This window comes from Oryctolagus cuniculus, chromosome 6 (assembly GCF_051225735.1).
Source record: "Oryctolagus cuniculus isolate XC-2025 breed Fujian yellow rabbit chromosome 6, ASM5122573v1, whole genome shotgun sequence".
NCBI classification, from domain to species: domain Eukaryota; kingdom Metazoa; phylum Chordata; class Mammalia; order Lagomorpha; family Leporidae; genus Oryctolagus; species Oryctolagus cuniculus.
In genome coordinates, this window is record NC_142872.1 from 84004615 (window position 1) to 84029427 (window position 24813).

General features: G+C 41.1%; 1 long non-coding RNA gene across 1 annotated transcript; it reads right to left on the bottom strand.

Annotated features, from left to right (window-relative positions):
* Window positions 1-31: 31 nt before the first annotated feature.
* LOC149126214 (uncharacterized) lies at window positions 32-21574 on the bottom strand. The gene is made up of 3 exons (XR_016234929.1): window positions 21486-21574; window positions 3867-3998; window positions 32-169 (listed from the first exon to the last, which is right to left on the bottom strand). It is a non-coding gene; the product is annotated as an uncharacterized LOC149126214 (long non-coding RNA).
* Window positions 21575-24813: the final 3239 nt, after the last annotated feature.

The following is a 24813-nucleotide window of genomic DNA, read 5'->3' on the forward strand; positions in this document are numbered from 1 at the left end:
TGAAATAAATTACATTCAAACAAGTAGTTTTATTCTAACACAGAATACCCAAAAGTGTATTGGAAGACAAAGGAAAGACTTGTTTGTAAGTCCTCAAAACGTGAGAAGGCAGTCCAGTCTACATTCCTGGGTACCCAGCGCATGGTGTGAACCTGTAAGTCCCTAAGACCTGGATGTAAAGAAACAAACACAAAAGAGCATGTATCTATGCTGGCTTATAGTTTGCATTACAGAAATACAATTTTAGGAAAATATGTTTATCGAGCAAACAGAGTTGATACAGAATGATTAGTATTTTACTTTAGTCTCTCTGTGCTCCTTTGGGTGTTTTGTAAGACACCGCACAGAAAAGAGGCTCAATATAGAGGCTTTCTCTAGACTGAGCACTGGATATGTCCCATGTTTTCTGACATGGTCAGTGTATCCATCTAGGAGCACTTAGCCCCAGGGACAAATAGAAGTGTATCATAATAGCTTTCTCTGCACCTGTTTTCATATCTTTTAATTATTCTATATTTCTGAGAATCAGACCACATTATGTTTTTCTAATCATATCTCCTCAGATCACACTGACTTCACTGATTCACTCCGACTTTGACCTTTGTTAGTGGAAACTGAAGCTAGTTTCTGTCAACAAAGAAACGTCCACTGATGTTACAGCCAGTGCGGAGGAGCAGCCTGATTTTAGCAGTACATGATGTTGTGTTGCTGAACCTCCCAGCTGGGGATAACGTTCTGAACGCTGAGGTATGAATGGGAGCTTCTTCTCCAAATGTTCTACCAATCACCTTAGACCCCGATGAGGATATTTTTCAATTTTGCAAGAATCAACTGGCCTTGTCTTCATGGCAAAAAAAAAAGGAAGAATCAAGGTCACAATATGAATAATGGAAAAAGCATTTTAAAAAAAGGTCCAACAATTAAATAAAGGAGATAAAACTAAGCCCCGGATCCACCTCACAGTGTCATGCCAAAGACACATTGAAGACTTTACATCACACGGGAGGCAAAACATTCTTTTTCAAAGTGTGAGCCCAATTTATCTTACTTGCAATCATCACATTGCTTATGTGATAATTGTATTAGCTCTGTTGGCCTTTGTAATGACCCTGCTCTTAATTTATCTGTTCACAATGCATTTATTCTGCCTGTGATTTCATGCTATTTATACCCTTCCATGCAGCATGTTCATAGACTCATTTATTTCACAGTTTTTAATGAGTGCTATTGGGTGCCAGGCACTGCTATAATAAAACCCAATCCAGTGCCCTTGAGAAACTAATATTCCAGTGGGGTTTTAGAAAATAAAGAAGCATATTACAAGAGTGTTACCTGATGACAAGTGCTAAGGAAGGCACCTGGGAAATGTTGGAAGGGGGCTAGTGATGTCAAACTGAGCAGCCAGGGAAGGTGTCACTGAGAGTGTGACACTTGAATTAAGATCTGCAGAAGCTACCAGGTTGCGGAGAGCAGGCCAGTTCTCTGAGTAGAGCCACAACCACACCTGCCTCAGGATGTAACAGGGCTCCTCTGGCTGCCGCATTGTCAATGGTGTAAATGGGGATGGAGTGGCGGCACGGATACCATTGAAGAAGTTACTGCAGTGACGTGGGTGCAAACTAAAGGTGGCACCGATCAGGTGTTAGCAACGAATTTTGGTGAGACATCATTGACTTTGAAGTGTGTTCTGATGAGAGAACTGACAGGATGGACTGATGGGTTGGAAGCGGAATGTGAAGGAAGCAATGAGGCAGAGGGGACCCCATGGATTTTGACAAGAGTAACTGCAAGTTTGGTAATAGAGTTCAAGAAGCAGATGTGGAGTAGGAGTTCACAGTTCGGTCCTGAACACCCAGTATTTGAGATGTTTGTCAGCCGTGTGAATAAGCAGATTGAGTAAGCAATTAGAAAGGAATCTTGAAAGTGCAAGGGCTTGATCTTGGCCATAGATCTAAATTTGGGAGTCATTGGATGCAGGTTTTATTTAAAGGCCATAACTTCAGTTGAGATCTCAAAGGATGAAGTCGGGATAGAGGAAAACCCAAGGGGAAGAGATGGCAAGCAGATCCAGAACAGAAGACCAAGAAAGAGCAGGTCGGAAAAGCAGGCCCATGCCATGTCCTGGAAGCTGAGTAAACAGTACCCTTTAATGTGTTCAGTGATACAGTGACCAACAGGATGCACTGGCATGGAGAAGCCAGGAAGATTGCATTTAGCCACTTAGGAGTCACTGGCAATACTAAGGAGCAATTTCAGTGGCATGAGAAAGAAAAAATAGACTGAAGAGACCGATGAGAGGAGACAAATTGGAGTCTTTAAGTGTAGACAACTGCTCTGAGAAATTCTCCTACAAAGAAAACAATGGGGGCCGGCGCCGCGGCTCACTAGGCTAATCCTCCGCCTAGCGGCGCCGGCACACCGGGTTCTAGTCCCGGTCGGGGCGCCGGATTCTGTCCCGGTTGCCCCTCTTCCAGGCCAGCCCTCTGCTGTGGCCCGGGAGTGCAGTGGAGGATGGCCCAGGTGCTTGGGCCCTGCACCCCATGGGAGACCAGGAAAAGCACCTGGCTCCTGGCTCCTGCCATCGGATCAGCGCGGTGCGCCGGCCGCAGCGCGCTGGCCGCGGCAGCCATTGGAGGGTGAACCAACGGCAAAGGAAGACCTTTCTCTCTGTCTCTCTCTCTCACTGTCCACTCTGCCTGTCAAAAAATAAAAAATAAAAAAAAAATAAAAAAAAAAAAAAAGAAAACAATGGGGAAGGGGGCAGCGCTGTGGTCTAGCAGGTAAAGCTGCTGCCTGCAGTTCTGGCATCCCATATGGGCGCCAGTTCGAGACCCAACTGCTCAATTTCCAATCCTGCTCTCTGCTTTGGCCTGGGAAAGCAGTAGAAAATGGCCCAAGCTCTTGGGTCCTGCACTCCCATGGGAAGACCTGGAGGAAGCTCCTCGCTCCTGGCTTCAGATCTGTGCAGCTCTGGCCATTGCAACCAACTGGGGAGTGAACCAGTGGATGGAAGACCTCTCTTTCTCTCCCTCTCTCTGCTCCTCCTTCTCTCTGTGTGTAACTCTGACTTTCCAATAAATAAATAGATATTTAAAAAATAAAGAAAACAATGGTATCCAGAGGGGATAATAAAGTTAAGAGCTTTTTTTTTTCTGTGTGATGGGAGAAACAAGAGCACATTTGCAAACTGTGTTGGTGTCTGCAGCACATTGCCACAAACTAAGAAATTGTTTCACAATCCTGGAGCCTAAAAGTCCAACATCAAGGTTACAGCAGGACCACACTCCCTCAGGAGAATCTCTGTCTTGCCTCTTGCAGCTGCTGCTGGCTGGTAGTGTTTCTTAGCTTGTGGCCACATCATTCCAAATATCCATCTGCCTGCCTCCTGTGAGGATGCATGTGATTAGTGAATGACCCAGGATAATTTCCCCATCTCAAGATTCTTCATATCAACAGAGACACCTTTTCTGAATGAGGTAATGCTCACAGGTTTGGGGGATGAGAGCCTTAGGGCCTCTTTATCAATCTGCTACTAACGCACATGAAAATAATCCAACAGGAGTCAAAAAATGATAGTGCCAGAGAGGGCAGAAGTAAGGGGCAGGGTCCCTGAGAAGGCCAGAAAGGGATTGGATCTAGCGGGGTGGGCGCCCCCTAGAGGAGCACGGACACCTCAGCCGTGGTATCATTAGCAACATCATTGCTATTTTTCAGTCTCAGCAAGATTTTTCTAGAGTGAGTGTGTGTTTGGGTGTTTATTCCTGTTAGCTCCTTGTTGCTACTTAGCAAATTATTGCCAGCTCAGCAGTTTACATACACCACATTTTTCATCTCTGTTTCTGTTTGGCAGAAGCCTGGCTACGAACCTCGCTTGGTTTTCTGCTTCAAGGTCTCCAGAAACTTCAATGAGGTGTTGATGAGACTTCATCAAAAAGGCACTGGGGAAAGACCTGCATCTGAGGAGTCTCCGATTCTCGGTAGAATCCGTGTTTTGGAGGCTGCAGGAAATGAAGAGTCAATTCTTACCGGAGACTACCTTCAGCTCCTAGAGGCCACACCCAGTTCCCTGACACCTGAGCTTCTCCAACATGGGCATTTACCTCCTGGCTGCTGCTTCCTCCAGGCCCATGAAAGGGAGTCTTTCTAAAATGTCCTTAAGGAAGACAGCCTTACTCATGTCATAACTCCCACTGCTGTGGTCATAAAACCCAGCCCAGTGCAGGAGAGAGATCCCGTTGCTTTTCTCACATGCTGCTGTTTCGGATCCAGTGACAGGTGCTGTCCGCACTGGAGGGTGAGTCTTGACAACGGTGTGAACACCAGGAGGCACAGTTTAGGAAGGGTCTATCAGTCATATTCACGGCCAAGTTTGAAATTGGGTAACAGTTGCTACGTCTAGTTAATTTTTGCATTTTTCTCATTATAAAAGAAAATGGGGGCTGGCATCGTGGTGCAGCGGGTTAAGCTGCTCTTTGGGATGCCAGCATCCGATATGGCAGTACAGGTTTGGGATCTGGCTCCTACACTTCCCATCCAGCTTCCTGCTAATGTGCACCCTGGAAAGACTGCAGGTAAATGGCGCAAGCACTTGCATTTGCGCTATCCCAGCTACTGAGACCACTGGGGAATGGATCACTGGATGGAAGATCTCTCTCACTCCCTCTCTTTTCATCACTCTGCCTGTCAAATGAATAAATAAACATTAAAAAAACAGACAAGGAGGATACTTTTACTCTCCCTTAGGGGTAAAATGGGACTCTGCTTTTACACATTTTGAATGTTAACTTAAAAAGTGAACAAGAAATGAGAAAGAGCAAGTTGAATATTCAAAATTATAATTTTATATCAACTTACTTCTCCGTTAAAAATATATTTGGTCCACTATTTTTATTCCAATCATTTTTCCAATGATTAGCTCTCTTAAAAAACCTAACTGCATTGATACAAGAAAACTGCACTGCATTTTGTTCACAGGGTATGATGTGCCCATTTTATTAATAGGATCAAGGTCAAATTATTCTCCGAAAGCTTTATTTTCCTTATCAAGTGGGGATAATTAAGACGTCTATCCCTGTCATTTGTGATAAAAAATTTTAAATATTTTATTTTTATTTATTTAAAAGGCAGTGACATGGCCGGCGCCACAGCTCACTAGGCTAATCCTCCACCTGCGGCGCCGGCACACCGGGTTCTAGTCCCGGTCGGGGCACCGGATTCTGTCCCGGTTGCCCCTCTTCCAGGCCAGCTCTCTGCTGTGGCCCGGGAAGGCAGTGGAGGATGGCCCAAGTGCTTGGGCCCTGCACCCCATGGGAGACTGGGAGAAGTACCTAGCTCCTGGCTTCGGATCAGCGCGGTGAGCCGGCCACGGCGGCCATTGGAGGGAGAAAGGAAGACCTTTCTCTCTGTCTCTCTCTCTCTCTCACTGTCCACTCTGCCTGTCAAAAAAATAAATAAATAAAATAAAAAAAAATAAAAGGCAGTGACAGAGATAGAGAGAGAGAGAGAGAGAAACTTTTCCATCTGCTGGTTTACTCCCCAAGTTTACTCTGGCTGCAATAGCCAGAGCTGGTCTAAGCCAAAAACCAGGAGCCAAGAGCTTCATTTGGGTCTCCCACATAGGTGGCAGGGGCCTAAGCACTTGAACCATCTTCCATAGCTTTTCTTTTTTTTTTTTTTAAGATTTATTTATTTATTTGAAAGGCAGAGTTACACAGAGAGAAGGAGAGGCAGAGAGAGAGAGAGGACTTCCATTCGCTGGTTCACTCTGCAATTAGCCAAAATGGCCACAGCTGTGCTGATCCAAAGCCAGGAGCCAGGAGCTTCTTCCAGGTCTCCTACACGGGTGCAGGGACCCAAGGACTTGGGCCATCTTCTACTGCTTTCCCAGGCCATAGCAGAGAGCTGGATAGGAAGCAGAGCAGCCAGAACTCGAACCTGCGCCCATAAGGGATGCCAGCACTGCAGGCAGCAGCTTTACCTGCTAAGTCACAGCACCAGCCCCCACCATTGCTTTTCCAGTGCGTTAGCAGGCAGCCGGATGGGAAGCAGAGAGCCTGGGCTCAGACTGGAGCTCGGATGTGGGATACTAGAGTTTTAGGCTGCGCCACAATGCTAACCCCATGTTGTGAAAATAAAGTGAGATAATCCTTTTGTGATGGCCATCACAGTGCCTTGCAGAGAGTATGAGCTCAATAAACAATACTAAATAAATAATATGCTTACTATTCTTGTTCTGCTCACTCAGTTATGGCCAGAATTGGACAGACTCCTAAGAGCAAGAAACTAGGCACAGTAGGTTATGAACCTGACTTTTCAATTGAACCTATTGTTTAATAATTATGTTACCTGCAGAATATTTACCACATGAAAAACTCAATTGATGAAAGCACATGTGGTTAAGTGGGATGGTTTTGAATTTTGTCTGCATTTTCCCCCTGCTTTGAAATTCTGTTTCTTCATGTGGCTCAGTCAACCTTCATTTAGCTCAGTAAAACTCCATATGGCTCCCTTACTAGGAAATGGAGGATAATTGTGGTTTTCCCTCATTGCATATGGGCAAGATTAGATGAGTTCATTCATGGCAAGCGATTAACCTAGCACCCAGCAGAGGGTGAGTGTTCAGCATACAGTAGCCATCACCAACAAAATAGTCCAATGAATAAAGTCCTTAGAAACACAAAGAGGAAAAGTATTACATTAATTCACGTGGATATTTACCTATGTTTTTCATTAGCTACTTCTGATTAAAAAAGAGAACAGTCTGTGTATATATTACAATTTTGGAATTAAAGATAAAATAAAATAGCATTTGGTATTTCAGGGTCAGTACATCTCTTTAAAAGAAAAAAAAATCTTAGAGATAGATTTGTAAATTTTGCTGAACAAGAAAAAATATCCGTTTCCTGCAACCAAAAATGTAGAAAAGACATAATCATAATTTGGAAGTCAGTCTTTCAAATGGAATGGATTTGGCATTACAAAAACTCATTTATTTTTTCAAGAACTTGTGGAAACTTTATCTTAGACTAGTGCTGCCTGTAAGCCAGTGATTAGGAAATATGGGGCTGTAAAATTTTTAATTGTGAAAGCCAAAATACAGGTTGATAAGCAAATCCATGGGGAGAATTTCACTTCTCCAGGTGCAAGCTGGGAACAGAACCTGCTCCTGCTCTTCTCATAGAAATACCAGGAAGATGAACATGGCAACAACTGGGAGGCTTAAACACTGAGAGAAAGAAGGTCATGGTAAATCGTGAGCCTAGTTCTCATGACTACAGTCCTCATATTTACCTTCTGTGTTCTTCTGCTGTGGAAAAAGTTACTTGTCTCTGAAAATATCTTCATGAATAATCCCAACATATTGCAGCTCATTTTTCCCTCTGCCCTCTTCCTTTTCATTGCCCTTTCATCTACTTAACCTTTGAGTTTCCCAAATTTCAATACCCTTTGAAGTCTGTGAAGCAGGGCTTAGCATTCAAAAATATGAAGTTAAGTGCACTCCAGAAAGTTCCATTCTTTAGTACACTTTTGGCAGCTTTAGAAAATTACAGGGACTATTGCATTTAATGATATTTAAAGGAACAGTCCTTTTCTAATAGATATGTACTTTCAAAAGAATTTCTCATGGTAAGCACTTTAGCATCAAGTCCCTTACCAATATGAATATAAAAATCAATTTTATCACAATCCTTCACACATTGCACTTTGACCAGAGGCAAAGGCAGACTCCATCACAAGCAGTTTTCTTTTACCCCGTTTTGTACATAATGTGCCAGATTATCTGACATGGGACAGCTTGGGTATCCATTATCAAAAATGCTTGGGACAACAAGTGTTCCACATTTTGCATTTTTGGGGGAGTATTTGTATGTTATTATGAGATAGGTAGGCAATGAACCCAAGTCTAACCATGAAACTCGTTTATGTTTCATGCATACTTTAAATATATTACCAGAAGGTAATTTTAATCAGTATTTTTAATATCTGGACGTTTTGATTGTGACCTATTCCATGAGATCAGATACAGGATTTTTCACGTATGGCATCATGTCAGAAAGTCATTGGCATCAAAAAGTTGCAGATTTTAGGGACAGGCATTTGGGATGCTGGTTGGGACATTTGCATCCCCTTTCAGAGTGCCTGAGTTCAAGTCCTGGCTCCGCTCCTGATGAATCTTCTTGCTAATGCAGGCTGTGGGAGGCAGCAGATGGTGGTTGAAATAGTTGAGCCCTGTCAAATACATGGAAGATCTCTATTCAGCTCCTGGCTCCTGACTTTGACCTGCCCCAGTCCTGGCCATTTCAGGAGTGAACCAGCCAGTAGGAGCTTTCTCACCACTTCTCTTGCTCTCCTTCCTGTCCTCCTATCTTCACCCTTTCTCCTTTCCTCCTGCCATCCATCTCTGAACCTCTACAAAAATTATTTGTAAGTTTTGATTTTGGATCATTTCAGATTAGGGATACTCAGCTCATCTCAGAGTGCCAGTCCAGACCAAATGAGCGAGGGCACATGCGAAGGCTGGATTTTATTTATCTGAGCTGTGAAACAGGATAAGCATCAAGTGACACTGGATCACATCATGGAGAGCCATGTCACACTGAAGTTTTTCCTGAACCAGGCAATTTCTTTGGACTTTTTTATTCAGGGAAAATTGGGAATTTTGTGAAAATAGGAAATTTCATCTCAAAGAAAAAAACTCATTATGGGAATGAAGATTCGAGACTTTTCCCATCAAAGCCAAACATGTCATTTCTAACTAGCTCACTGTCAAAGACTTCCCATCCAAATACAAGAGCAGAACACCCGACAGCAACACAAAGGCGAACTTTACTGTGAAGGGGAATGGACAGAGGGCCTTTCAAAGACGGTTGTTTGGGATGGAATTTTAGGGACCGAGGAATGTATGGTGAGGGGAGAAGAGCTGTACCTCTCTCTATGTTCTGTAGCAATCTATAAGTACTAGGAAAAAAGTCAAGTAAAATGTCAATTTTCTAAATCAAACCCAATGAATCTGAAACAAAAGGCACAAACTGTAGTGGGCAAGAGGAAAAGGAAAGAGGGAACGTGTTTAAGAGCACCTTGCTCAATTCGTTTTGTCGGTGATTTCCATAAAGTAGGTGAGAAAATAAAATTTGTGACTTAGCTCTTGTCTAGAAAAATGTTACTGAAAATCACTGCTGCTAATTGCTTAGCAGTTTCTCTCTCTCTCTCTCTCTCTCTCTCTCTCTCTCTCAGCATCTACTCTGTCAGTATAGCCTTCAACTAAATATGAGCTATAACAAAACAGACAGGAAGTCACCTCTGTTTTCAGCTCTGATATGGAATAAGCTTAGACGTCATTTCTCCTGTCCTTAACTAAGAAAAAATGGAGCAAACTGAAAAGAAAGGACTTTCATTAGACCATCAGAGAACTAAAGTTGCAAAGCAAGCTGCTATCTTGAAATCTGAAAGGCCGGGAAATCCAAGGAGTCCCACCTCAGATCAGCAGAGGCAACAGGAGTTGCAAACCAGTAAGTATGTTTGCTTGGTGACTCTGAGAGTTGCTGTGGGTCGAGTAGTGACTGCTGTGAGAGTCATGGTTTCCTGGAAGGTGCAGTCTTGGAGGTGGGCTACACTTGGATTCCTTTAACTGCAGGAACCACCAGATGTGCTGGTCAGGATCCAGTAACAGCCTCTGTATCTCTTACAGCTGGGTGGGAAGAGGAGCCAATACAAAATAAATCAAGAAGCTTCTATGAAAAAGCCTATACTGCAGCAGAAAGAGTTTGACCAGAGCCTTATCTCACTGTGCTGCAGAGAGACAACAAACCAACTACCACTTACTCTGGACTTTCTGGCTCCCCCAAAGGGGAAAAGGAAATTTCAAATTTAAGAGACATTTGCAAAGGTATCAACCTATGAGCACAAGCACACTCAGAGTCAGGGATATCATTGCAAGACTAAGGAATATGCCCTTTCTCCATACCTCACCACGTTACAGGGCTCCAGTGGATGATGACTGAGAGGGCTACAAGATGCAGACTCTCCTGAGGAGGGGCACCCAGGGAAGTCCAAAGACAACAAAAAAGACAAAAAGAGAACAAAAGAGTAATGCAAACCTTCTGGCACTTATATGTGCAATAAACTTTAAACATAGACTAGCTCCCATCTGGATTAACATAAAACCTACACTTAAACAATTTTTACCTTAGTTCCTATTACCCAATATATGATAAATTTTCAAAAAAATTATCAGTCACGCTAAACTTTCAGAAAAAAAATATGGTCTGAAGACATGATGTAAACATCAAAACCAGAATCAGATACAACATATGTTTTGGAACTACCACATAGAGAATTTAAAAATAACTATGATTAATATAGTAAGGGATCTAATAAAAGAAGTAATATATATACATAGTATATATATATAAGTATGTATTATATATGTATATATATGTGTGTGTATATATATATATACACACACATATATATATAATACAGCATAATGATGCAGATAGGACTAAGGATCAAAAATAGAAACTGACTAGGAAACTCCAGTGACTACTTATTTACAGAGAAACCAGTGTGAACAGCAGCTATATACAAATCAAATCACCTTCACAAGGGCTAGGAAAGCCAGGTGAGAGGCCACAGTCTTAATATAATCATAAGATAAGTTGCATTGAAAAGCAGTAAGAAAAGGCTTGCCTGTGTCACCCCACCCCTAGCTCCTGCTTCATAGAGGGAGAATGAACTGAATCCAAGCACCAGGTTAGGGGAAAAAAAGAGAAGAGGAGAGAAGAGGAGAGGAGAGGAGAGGAGAGGAGAGGAGAGGAGAGGAGAGGGGAGGGGAGGGGAGGGGAGGGGAGGGGAGGGGAGGGGAGGAGAGGGGAGGGGAGGGGAGGGGAGGGGAAGGAAGAGGATTTAAGAAGGAGTTGAAAGGAAATGTTACAAATCAAAAATACTGAGAAGACATGGCCAAAGAAAGAATCAGTGAACTTGAATATGGGTGAATAGAAATTTCCCAAACTGAAATGAAATCAGAAAAAGAATGATTAAGATAGAATAGGACATCTAGGCCGGCGCCGCGGCTCACTAGGCTAATCCTCCACCTAACGCCGGCACACCGGGTTCTAGTCCTGGTCGGGGCGCCGGATTCTGTCCCGGTTGCCCCTCTTCCAGGCCAGCTCTCTGCTGTGGCCCGGGAGTGCAGTGGAGGATGGCCCAGGTGCTTGGGCCCTGCACCCCATGGGAGACCAGGAAAAGCACCTGGCTCCTGGCTCCTGCCATCGGATCAGCGCGGTGCGCCGGCCGCAGCGCTCCGGCCGCGGTGGCCATTGGAGGGTGAACCAACGGCAAAGGAAGACCTTTCTCTCTGTCTCTCTCTCTCACTGTCCACTCTGCCTGTCAAAAAAAAAAATAATAATAATAAAATAAATAAATAAAAAAAGAATAGGACATCTAATTACTCCAGGACAATTTTCAAAAAGTATAACATATATAGAATGGGAATACCTGAATTAGGAGGAAAAAATGGAACAAAAGAAACATTTGAATGATAATGGCTAAGAATCTTCCAAAACTAATGGCAGACAACAAATTACACATCTGGCAAGGTCAGAGACCACAAAGTAGGATGAGCATCAAAAAGTCTACAATTCAGTATATCATATTTACAATTCAGAAAACTAAAGAGAAAGAAAAAAAGTGAAACAGAATCTCTTTGCCTATAGAAAAATAAGGATAAGGGTTATTGTAGTCTTTGCATAAGAGTCAGTGGTGACTTTGATTATTAATGGTTAAAGTACACCAATTAAAGCACAGTGATTTTCATTACATGTAATCTACAAGACACTCACTTTAAATGTGAATACACTGATAAGTTAAAAAAATAAGGGATGGTGAAATACATGACATTCTAATACTAATTTTTACAAATGGAGTAGCTATATGAATTTCATACAAAGCTGACTTCAGAACCACAAAAATGATCAGAAATTAAGGTAACTATTACATAATTGTATAAAGAACTTAGTTTTTCAAAGAGATATAGGAGTCCTAAACCTTAAAAACATATAATACTCATGCATGCACACATGTGTCCATAGGATAGTTCAAAAAGTTTATGGAAAATCTATTATCTTTTGTTTCAATATTTCCATGAGCTTTTGAAAAAGTTATTTGAGTGTCTGCAACAGCTGGAGCTGAGTCAGGTGGAAGCCAGGAGCCGGGAATCTAATCCAGATCTTCCATACGGATGTCAAGGAACCAAGCACTTAAGCCATTGCCTACTGCCTCACAGGATGCATATTAACAGGAAGCTATAGTCAGAAGCAAACTGAGAATCAAATACAAGGATTCCAAGTGGAATGTTGGCATCCCATGAAGTGTCTTAACTACTAGACCAGATGCCTGCCCCATGAACTTTTTGATGCACGTGTGTGTGTGTGTGTGTGTGTGTAAAGTTATATCAGTTCACACCATTATGATGGCTAAGAAATTCGACCATATGACATCTGCAAGCTGTAAGCCCAAGAAAGTAAGTTATAGTCAAAGTCTTGAGAACCTGAAAGCCACTGATGTAGATTCCAGTCCAGATAGGCAGGTCTGTGAAACAGGAGCATCAGGTGCAGGAGCAGACTGATGTCTTAGCTCCATCAGTCAGGTAGAGGGCAAATTCAGCCTTCTTGTTTTGTTCTATGCATGCTCCCAACAGATTGGATGGTAACCACCAACACTGGAGAGTCTGCTTTACTTGCTTCCCACCAACTCAAATGTTAATCATTTTTAGAAACACCATCACAGATCCACTTACAAATAATGTTCAACTACCTATTTGAACATCTTTTGGCCTAGTCAAATTGACACATAAAATTAACTGTCACAACATCTGGTAACAGAACATCAAAAGATGTGAGGCAACACTGAGAAAACAAACTGAAAGAAGGGGTATATTGAATCTGAACAGCAATGCCAATCAACTTGATCTAAGTGGCATTTATAGTCCGTTTAACAGCACTGGAGAAGCTCCTCTTCCAACTAACCAAGCCCTCCCAGAGGGGTTTCTCAATGAGTGCTGTTCAGAGGAACTGACTCCTGGGAGACAGGCAAGGAAATGGCCACTAGAGCATGTGAAAAGTAGTATGTCTGAGAAAATGAAAAGGGGTGAAATTTAGGATCATGTAGCCAGGGAGAGTTGAGGTTAAAGCCATCCCAGAGCTCTGGACTTACACAAGGGTACCTCAAGTATGTCATGGAAAACAGAATTAAAAGGCAAAATTATTTTGGTGCAGAAACGTTTTGAAATCCAAGCTTGTGAAGGGTCTTCAAAAAGTCCATGAAATATCTATGCATGGGTTTAAAAATATTTTGCAAGAGAATAAACATGTATTGGTTGAAAATATATTTGACAGGCAGAGATACAGACAGATAGAAACATGTCTCATCCACTGGTTCACTCTCCAAATACCCACAATAGCCAGGAGGAAAGTCAGGAGATGAGAACTCAGTCTAGGTGCAGGAACGCAATTACTTGAGCTCTAACCTCTGCCTCCCAAGATCTACATTATCAGAAAGCTGGAAACAGGACCCAGAGCCAGATGTCAAACCCAGAAATTTTGATGTAGGATATGGGTATCTTAACAGCTTAACTGCTAAGCCAAATGCCCACCCCTAAGCTTTTCTTTTAATTCCATTGTCCATGAACTTTTTTTTTTTTTAAGATTTCTTTATTTAGGAAGTAGAGTTACATAGAGAGGGAGAAACAGAAAGGTCTTCAATCTGCTGGTTCACTCTGCAGATGGCTGCAACAGCCTGATCTGGGCCAATCTGAAGCCAGGAGCCAGGAGTTTCTTACAGGTCTTCCACACTTCCCCAGCACTTGGGCCAACTATTGCTTTCCCATAAGCAGAGAACTGGATCAGAAGAGGAGCAATCAGGAATCGAACCAGCGCCCATATGGGATGCCAGTGCTGCAGGTGAAGGTTAGCATACTATGCCACAGTCCTGGCCCCCCAAACCTCTCATTTTTAACTTAGAAGTGGTAGCTACTATAATTAATGAGTGGACAATCATGTGGAAACTACATAACCATATATCTTTTTAGTAATTTTTAAAAAAGTGTTTATTGATTTACTTTCATCCACTTGAAAGACAGAGTGACACAGAGAGAGAGAGAGACAGACTGACAGACAGTCTGGTTCACCCCATACTGTCCGTAACAGCCAGGACTGGGCCTTTGTACTCTGTTTCAAACTGTCCAGAAATTTTATTGCTAATGTAACTGTGTTTAAAAATTTTAAAGATTTTATGACATCTTTTTGGATCATGTTGAGACAATGTACAAATTTCACTTTAGTCTTTTACATTTACTAGCTATGTCTAAGTACTGATGGAGTTTGTGGATTAAAAAGGCTTTCATAGCCTAGGCAGCTCATGTCAAGAGCCTTGGATGATCACTGACATATGTAAGAGTGTTAATTGTTAAATTAGCAACAAGAGTCACTGTGCACTAACTTTCCATGCAGGACCTCTGTCCTCAAAGAGTTGTATTATAACTATGTCCAAGTGCTCACAAAAAAATATATCATTCTTGGATGCATCTTTAAAGTCAATTAAATCCCTTCCCCCCAAAAAAGTGAAATTAACTTCAAGATGGAATGACTTTGAATAGCCCTTGTCTCAACTGTTAAGGAACAGTTTGTTTTTTTCCATGCAAATTGTTGAATACTTTACTTAGTATAGAGTTGGTCTTCTGCATATAAAGTTAATTGAAAACAAATCTTAGTGGAGAATGGGACTGGGAATGGGAGAGGGAGGAGGAGGAGGGGTGGGAGAGTGGGTGGGAGGGCAAGTATGGTGGGAAAAATCACTATATCCTAAAGTTGTACATATGAAATGCAGGAAGTTTGTATTTCTTAAATGAAAGGTTTCTTTGGAGGGAAAAATAAATTAATAAAAAAAGAAATTAGATGGATATATCCTGCCCTTCATTTCATTGTTCATAGCAATACAGCTCAAGAATTGCATGGAGCTAAAAAAAAACTGATGTAAATAAACCTCATGTTGAATTGGATAAATATAGATAGCATTGCACTCATTTGTCCACTTATAATTCTCCACTTCCCTGAAAAAAAATTTTTAAAATCCCTTTTTTGTTTAATTTTCTCTTACTTAATCATTTTATGTTATTTTTGCATGCCTATCTCTCTGACCAAGATGATTTCAAATTTAATCATCCTCACAACAATGCACTTCAACATGATTTAAACTCAAGAAGTGAAAGTAACTGTGTTGGTGGACAAAGGTGAAATCCCTTGGGTTCTGAGACTTGCAAGGGGCATATATGACCCTAAAACAAAAACATATCTTCCAAGAAATAGCCCTTGATAATTTGTGAAGTACTGGCATACTAAGGGCCATTGCTTCATTCGATCACATTTCAAATGACCATCCACTAACATGAGATTGTCTAGCAGTGATGAAGCCATGGGGTCAACTTTGTGTTCTGCAAGAAAAATTGCTCCAATGGCCTCAGAATGCCTCCCTGGTGCCCCATCGTCGTCTTGCTGATTTCTTTCATTTCCTCTATGTCCAAGTGGTGGTAAGTTACTCAGTCTCTCTAGGGCACCATTTCTTCAGCTGTATAAAGAAAGCTGTGATTCTATGTGACAGTGAATAGGATTTAACACTTTATATTGACCTGGGTCCTTAAACACACAAATCTCTTTCATGTCCACACATGTTAGGATTGAAAAACGGTTCTGAGTGGGGTGAAAAGTGCTGGGGGGAAGAAAGAGACAGAGGCAGAGAAAGTCAGAGACAGAACCCGGGAGTGAGGGAAGGAGGCAGTGAGGGATATATTGAAAAGAGAATCTTGGGTGAGCCATGCCCTTGCTCTCAAGGCACTGTAAGAGAATCCCAAGGACCTGAGTTAGCCCTACCAATTTGCTATTGAAGAATTGATCTTATTCTATAAATTTGCACAAAAATGAAACAAAGCCATTCATTATCTTAATTTTTTCAACTCCTTGGGAATAAATTATTCAGGTTTACTTTCATTGAAGTTAGTATTTCATTTTTCATTTTTCCTTCCCAGTGTTTTCCATGAACTCAGTCTGCACTGGTATCTTTAGGAGCTAAGCACAAAGTAACAGAGACATACTAAACACACTGATTACCAAGTAAAATGGTTTCCCTGGCAACCATAACCCAACGAACATCTTTAGAATTGCCTTTCTTTCACACATGAATTTTTTTTTTCTAATGATTTCAGGCATCACAGATGGTAGAAAGAGATACAAAAGTACCTGTTCCAAATGTGTTTCTACAAAAATAAAGCTGATTCAGCGAGACATGTTCTGCTCTGCTCCGTGCTTAGCTAATTCATTGTGTAATTTTTGAGTAATTTGGAAATGAATGCATCCCTATGAGCATGATGGTATGCAGATGAATCCATTTTCTATTGCTGCTATAATAAATCATCCTAAACTCCGTGTCTTAACATAGTACAAGTATATTATCTCACAGTTCTGTAAGTCAGAAGTCTGACACCGTACTCATAAAATACAGATGTCAGTAGGGTCACATGCAGAGGCTGTGATGGAATCCTTTTATTGGCTGGCATTCTTTGGCTCATGGCTCCCTTCTGCGCTTTTAAGCTAACCGCATCACATCACTCTGACCCTTCCTCTGTTACTAGGAAAAGTTCTTGCTTTCGAAGACTCCTCTGTCCATATTGGACCCACCTAGGTAATCCAAAAGTAACCTCCACATCTCCAGGTCTGAACTGTTGTTCCCATCTGCAAGTCTCTGATCATCTGGATGGGATCTCCACATGTTCCGAGGGTTAGGCTATGGGTGTCTCTGAGGGGTCACTATTCTGCGTACAACAGTGAGTGAATTATCTAGCATATTTATTTTTCAAAAGAAGATGCTCTTCAAAATATTGATGTTCAGGGGGCTTCTTTTAATATGAGCGATTACTTTGCATTGGTCAAAACCAGAGCTTACCAAATCTTTTCTGTTCTTTCTTTTTTTATTAACATAAAGAGAACAGACTTCATGTATTTCATAGGTACGTTTTTTTTTTTTTTTGACAGGCAGAGTGGACAGTGAGAGAGAGAGACAGAGAGAAAGGTCTTCCTTTGCCGTTGGTTCACCCTCCAATGGCCACCGCGGCCAGCGCAATGCGGCCGGCGCACCGCGCTGATCCGATGGCAGGAGCAAGGAGCCAGGTGCTTTTCCTGGTCTCCCATGGGGTGCAGGGCCCAAGCACCTGGGCCATCCTCCACTGCACTCCCGGGCCACAGCAGAGGGCTGGCCTGGAAGAGGGGCAACCGGGACAGAATCCGGCGCCCCGACCGGGACTAGAACCCGGTGTGCCGGCGCCGCTAGGCGGAGGATTAGCCTAGTGAGCCGCGGCGCCGGCCTCATAGGTACGGTTCTAAGAAGAAAACCATACTTCCCTCCCTCAATCCCCTCTTCACTCCCTTCTTTTTTCATAAGTGGTTAGTTTGTCTATAAAGGCCTAGACTCTGTATATATTTGCCCTTGCCAACAGTAGTCTGTTACAGCTACTCAATTCTGCCACTGTGGTGTGAGATCAGCCACTCATGGTACATAAACTTTGCTGTGTGTCAATCAAATTTCTAGATATATATAGTAAGTGAATGAGATCTGGCCTGTAGGCTGTCTGCTGAGTTGTGAACTATAGCCATTAGAGTGGGTTTATTGTAGGATACAAGCATCCCTCAGTATCATCAGTACCATTGCTAGAGAATAAGGTTACAGAGAACTAGAGGACAGGGGAGCTTAATACAATTGGACAGATTATATCTATCACTAGAAGATAGTAGCACAATATTCAGTCTACTTGTGTAGTCAAATATACTATTTACCCTCCAAAAATATCATCTTTGAAAATTTTATAGTGGGGGCCCCCTTTATGGTGTAGTGGGTAAAGCTTCAGTCTGCATCGCCTCATCCCAAATGGCACCACTTTGTGCCCTGGCTGCTCCACTTCTAATCCAGCTCCCTGCTAATGCCATGGGCAAGCAGTAGAAGATGGCCCAAGTGCTTGGTCCCCTGCCACTATGTGGGAGACCTGGATGAAGCTTCAGGTTCCTGGCTTTGGCCTGGCTTAGCCCTGGCTGTTAGGCCATTTGGGGAGTGAACCAGTGAATGGAAGACCTCTTTCTGTATGTCTACCTCTCTCTCTGTAATTCTGATTTTCCAATAAATAAATCTTTTAAAAAATGAAAATTATAAAAATAAAAATTACATAAAATGAGAGTTCCAATTCTGGTAATGGCAAAGCATTCTGTATTAAAATATCACCTGCAAATAACAAGGGCATGCTTTTTGCAAAATATTTTAAAGTATAAGCAAACATATATATATAGACAGTGTAGAGTGACAAAAAATGCATAGACACTGGGAAAAATAAACCCCTGAAAGATGACACTGTGCTGGATTAAAATTTGTGTTTATATGACTTTTTAGCTTAAAGTTCCATCCCAGCCTGCATGGCAGGAGATAGAAGAATTGCAGCAGAATTCTTGTCTTATAGGCTCAAGGAGTCGGCAGATAGACTTGGGAGATGCCGAAAAACACAAAGAACAGAAGAAGAATCCAAGAAATTAGAGAGTCACATAAAGGAAACTTTCAAACTTTGTATGAATTTTTCCCACCCTTGGCTAAAGCTTCACTTTTGCACATACTGAAGACATACCCAAGTTCCTAGTGAAAAGCAACAGCTGGAAGATTGAAAGAACTGAGCATTTTCAGCTGTTATCCATTCCAGAGGAGATTGGGGTTTAATTCCAATGAAGTTAACTTCCTGCTAAAACAAAAATCTACAGTGGTAACAAGGCAAAATAATATAGTCTCTATCTTTAAAATGAATGTATCAATAAAAACATCCACCCCGTTAAAAAAATTGCTTGACATGGGATGAAATAGGAAACCTGAAACAATGGTGAAGAGAAGTGTGGTACATAGCAATAGACTCCAAGATTACACAGAGGTTGGAATTAGAAGGCAAGAACTTTAGAATAAGTATAATATGTGTATTAGTAACTTAAGGGAAAACATGATCAGTGTAAGTGGTCAGAAGTGGGGAAATTTACAGACTAATGGAAATTATAAAAAGAGGACTAAGTGGAAACTCTAAAAGATAAAAAGGAAATGTATAAAATGAAAAATACTTACTAGATGGTTTCATCAGCTTATTTGGAAATAGTGGGAGAAAATCTCAAATTGAAGATAAATCGAAAGTGAAAAGAGCAGAAAATCTATTAGGAAAAAATGAACAGAGCTTTGTGGTATAATATCAAACTGATTATAATATATGCAATTGGAACTCAGATAGGAGAGAAGGAAGAAAATGACACAAAAACAAAATTTGAAGAAATAGTGGTCAATAAGTTTCAGATGTAGTGGAAGAACATAATATTATCCCAAGAAACTTTGCAAAGTTCAAGAATAATAAAGGAAGAAATTAAAAAATGAAGATGGAAAGGAGCAGGGTAGAAGGTGGGGAGGAAAAGAGGAAGAGAGGAAGAAGAGGGGAGAGGGAGAGGAAGAGGAAGAGGGAGATGGAGGGGGAGGGGAAGAGGGAGTGAGAAATATCCAACATACCATGATCAAACTACCGAACACTGAAGAATAAATAGAAAATCTGAAAATCAGCCAAACAAAAATGACATTTTCTCTGTTTCTCTCCTCTTAGATGGGGTGTGTGTGTGTGTGTGTGTGTGTGTGATGAAATGACTGACTTTACATCAGAAACAATTATGGGAAGAATAAAATATCTTGCAAAAATAGAAAAAGTAATATTTGAATAAAACAATTTTCAGGCAAAGAAAGGGTAAGAGAAATTTTAACTCATAGACTGAACCATAAGAAATATTTATGGCATGCTTATAGGTGGCTCAAATCAATTGTAACACAAAGGCAATGACCACCCAGCACCCAGATCTTGGTTACTAACCACCATGGCCCAGTTAAAGAAGCCAGACCTTCTTATAGAAAAATCCAGTTCTGAGACTGACAGGGAAACTATAAGATGAAATTGGAAGATTTATGTTGGAAAGTAAATGTGATCATCTTATGTGTCAACTCAGCTACACTGTAGCCCCATGTACTCTATGAAACACTAATTTAGCTTTTATGGTGAAGGTGCTATGTAGATGTGATTAACGCATACAAACAAGTGTCTTTAAGTAAGAGTGGTATCCTGGGTAATCTGATCAGTTAACATGGCTTAGGAACACAGCTAAGGTTTCCCTCAAGAGGAGGAAAATTGCTGAGTATTGCCAGTCTGTCAGAGTGCCCAACAGGTTTCCTATCTACCAGACAGCTCCACAGCACATAAGCCAATTATTTGAAATAAACCTCTTCATATCTAGCTAGCCATCTAGTTTGCAGGTATTCATCTGTGTGTTTATCCTTGTGTCAATCTCCTCCTGTTTCTGTTTCTAGGGTGGAACCCTACTAATACGATAAGGAAATAAAAATGACAGCAACAAATCAATCAGAGCAGCTAGTCTGAAGATGTTTCTACTTAATGTGAGAATTTGGGGAATTAAAATAAATAATGGATCATAACTTAATGAAGATAGTAAGGAATCTATGTGTTTATACTGAGGCAAATGAATACCAAAATTGGAAGGTAGGGACGTTCTTCTTTACAGAAGAACTAACTATTGTACAAGGAGTTGTGCAGTTAGGAAAATCATCAGTGGATGCTAAAACTTGCAAACGTTAGTTAGGAAAAAGATATTTACATTGTCTCCAAGTGTCTCTTCACAGATTATTTATCAAAAAAAAAACGTAGCTTTACAGTACAAGATCATGGACCACATTATCCTTATTAAGGGACTGTAGTTAAGGCCATCAATACTGGACAAACCAAACCCTTGTGCCTCCTGATACAATGCACTGAGCAGGGCATGATACCACCGCAGCAGCATACCTGATAATATTCATAACTAGACTCTAATCATCAGGAAATAGGCATACCCCAAGTGAGGTGCTTTCTATAAAATAAATGTTTGTTGTCCTTAAAAATAGCCATCTACACACACACACACACACACACACACAAAGGTGTGCAACTGATTTGAGTTAAAGAAAACTAAACTACATCAGCATGAGAACAAAGTATATTTTGGACTACTGGATGAGAAAATAAAACTAGCTATAAATGACTATACTGTGATAATTACAAAATTTGTGACTGAGATAACAGTGTGTCAATATTAAATTTTCCAACTTCAGAAATTGTCCTTTGGGCAGAAGCCGCGCCACAGAGTCTGTGCGCCAGCGCTGGAAGGGGAGGTGAGATAAAAACCTCGGTAACCCAAGACATTGCGGGGAAAGGCAGAAAGAGTCTAGAGGGAATGAAAGCCCCACTGGGGAAAGTTCACCAGGCTGGCTGGAGGAGAGAAAAAATGAACAAATAAGGGGAACCGGCACGGACATTAGCCTCTCGCTCCACTCACCTTACAAAGCCAAGCAAGACAAAGAGCAGGCGCCATTTTACGTATGTAAAGAGGCACCGGCCATTAGCCAAGCAGAAAAACCTGACTCTGGTGGGGAGAAATAACAGGAGGTTAAGACTTAGTTAGTGAAAGTGAGGAGCTAACGAACTGAGACTGTGAAAATCTGAGGGGAGGGCGGGAGAACTCACCGAGTACACAAACTTGGTAACTTGGGCAAACTGGTGAGAGACTTTTGAGAAATTTGAGACCACACTGAGGGCCGCATAAACTCTTTGTGTGGTCCCAGGGGTAACCAGACAAATACCCACAGGGGCCAGATTTCATACATCAGCTACCCTCAATTCCACTCAGCTGTGTGGAATTACTTCCCAATTGAGTCAGAGAGAGATCGAGCAAGTGGGAGAACAATCTGGGTGAGTCACCTTTGACGCACCCTTAACCCTGAAGAACCAAACAGAGCTCTCTGGCCACACCCATCACAGCCTCTAAGGATCCATCAAAAGCAGACAGTCCACTTAATCTAGAGTCACAGTATAATGAGAAGAAACCAAAGAATATCTCCAATATGCCAAACAACAAACGCAGAAACCGAGGTAACAAGAACAAGGAAGACACTATGACGCCCCCCAATGAAATAGACACCCCAATTCAAGATTATGAAGATGATGAGATAGAAGAAATGCAAGAAGCGGGTCTCAAAAAATTGATAAGAACATTAAGAAGTTCTCAAAAACAAATTCTTGAACTACAGAAATCCTTAATGGACAAGATAGAAAATCTCTGTCACGAAAATGAAATATTAAGGAGGAATCAAAATGAAATGAAACAACTAGTAGAACATGAAACTGTGATAGTGACGAGAAATCATAATGAAATGAAGAATTCAATTGATCAAATGACAAACACATTAGAGAGCCTTAAAAACAGAATGGGTGAAGCAGAAGAGAGAATATCGGACTTAGAAGACAGAACAGGAAAGGATACAGTCAGACCAAAGAAAAGAAGAGGAAATTAGAAATCTAAAAAATATTGTGGGGAATCTTCAGGATACTATTAAAAAAACCAACATTCGGGTTCTTGGAGTTCCTGAAGGCATGGAGAGGGAGAAAGGATTAGAAGGCCTTTTTAGTGAGATACTAGCAGAAAATTTCCCAGGTTTGGAGAAGGAGAGACATCCTAGTACAGGAAGCTCACAGAACCCCTAATAAACATGACCAAAAGAGATCCTCACCACGACACGTTGTAATTAAACTCTCCACAGTGAAACATAAAGAAAAGATCCTAAAATGTGCAAGAGAGAAATGTCAGATTACTCTCAGAGGATCTCCAATCAGACTCACAGCTGACTTCTCATCAGAAACCCTACAAGCTAGGAGGGAATGGCGAGATATAGCCCAGGAACTAAGAGAGAAAAACTGCCAGCCCAGAATATTATATCCTGCAAAGCTATCATTTGTGAATGAAGGTGAAATAAAGACTTTTCATAGCAAACAGAAATTGAAAGAATTTGTTGCCACTCGTCCATCCCTGCAAAAGATGCTTAAAGATGTGTTACACACAGAAACAAAGAAACATGGTCATCAATATGAAAGAAGGTAAACGAAGGAAACCTCATAGCAAAAGGTCACAGGAAGTTCAAAACATATATTAGAAAATATCTTTGGTGAAGTGAAATGGACACTATGAGAAACAGTGACTTGATCAGCCCTTGCCCTGACTGTTGATGAACAACTTAATATGTTATCCCTCTTAGTATATTTTTTTGTCTGTTCTACTTAATACTGCTGGTTCAATTCTGTAATTAATACACAGTTATTCTTAAGTGTTGAAATTTAACTGAAACGTGATCCCTGTTAAATATAAGAGTGGAAATAAGAGTGGGAAGACATGTACAATTTGGGACATGCTCAGGCTGACTTGCCCCAAATGGTAGAGTTAGAAACTTACCAGGGTATTCCAATTCAATCCCATCAAGGTGGCATGTACCAATGCCATCTCACTAGTCCAAGTGATCAATTTCAGTTCACAATTGATCACACTGATAGGTCTAAGAGTCAAAGGGATCACACAAACAAGACTAGTGTCTGCTAATACTAACTGAGAGAATAAAAAAGGGAGAGAACGATCCAACATGGGAAGCAAGATACACAGCAGACTCATAGAATGGCAGATGTCCTAAACAGCACTCTGGCCTCAGAATCAGCCCTTAAGGCATGTGGATCCAGCTGAAAAGCCCATGAGAGTATTTCAGGCATGGAAAGCCAAGACACTCTGGCAAAAAAAAAAAAAAAGCCTAAATGAAAGATCTCTGTGAGTGAGATCCCAGTGGAAAGAACAGGTCATCAAAGAAGGAGGTACCTTTCTCTGAAGGGAGGAGAGAACTTCCATTCTGACTATAACCTTGCCTAAATATGATCAGAGTCGGTGAACTCAAAAGGCTTCCATAGCCTTGGCAACTCATGACAAGAGCCTAGGGTGATTACTGATGCCATAAACAAGAGTGTCAATTTGTAAAGTCAACAACAGGAGTCACTGTGCACTTACTCCTCATGTAGGATCTCTGTCCTTAATGTGCTGTACAGTGTGATTTAATGCTATAACTAGTACTGAAACAGTATTTTTCACTTTGTGTTTCTATGTGGGTGCAAACTGTTGAAATCTTTACTTAATATATGCTAAACTGATCTTTTGTATATAAAGAGAATTGAAAATGAATCTTGATGTCAATGGAAGGGGAGAGAGAGAGCGGGAAAGGGGAGGGTTGCGGGTGGGAGGGAAGTTATGGGGGGGAAGCCGTTGTACTCCATAAGCTGTGCTTTGGAAATTTATATTCATTAAATAAAAGTTTAAAAAAAAACAACAAAAAAAGAAATTGTCCTTTGGTTAGTAAGATAATAACCTTACGAAATATACTCTGTACTATCTAGGAATTTGAGTCCAATCTGTCCACATTACTCTCAAAAATTTCAGAGCAATATGTGTATATAAATATTTAGTCAGAAAATGCTAAATCAAATAGAGCAAAATATAAACAATTAGTGAATGTGGTTAAAGAGATTGCTAATGCTATTCTTGTAATCTGAAAGTTCGAAATTATTGCAAAATTAAACATTATAGAAGAAACAAAACACATAAGGAAAGCTATGACATCATGATTACATTTTGTAGTAATAACCAATTGATGTAACAAAAATCAAAAGACCAGGTATTTTCACTGAAAGTCAATCAATAAGTAATAATATAGATGAGCAACAGAGACATTCTTCCATTCTGCTCCACTGCTATCGAAATCTAAGTAGAAGTAAGTGGAGACTAGAATTTTGTTTAC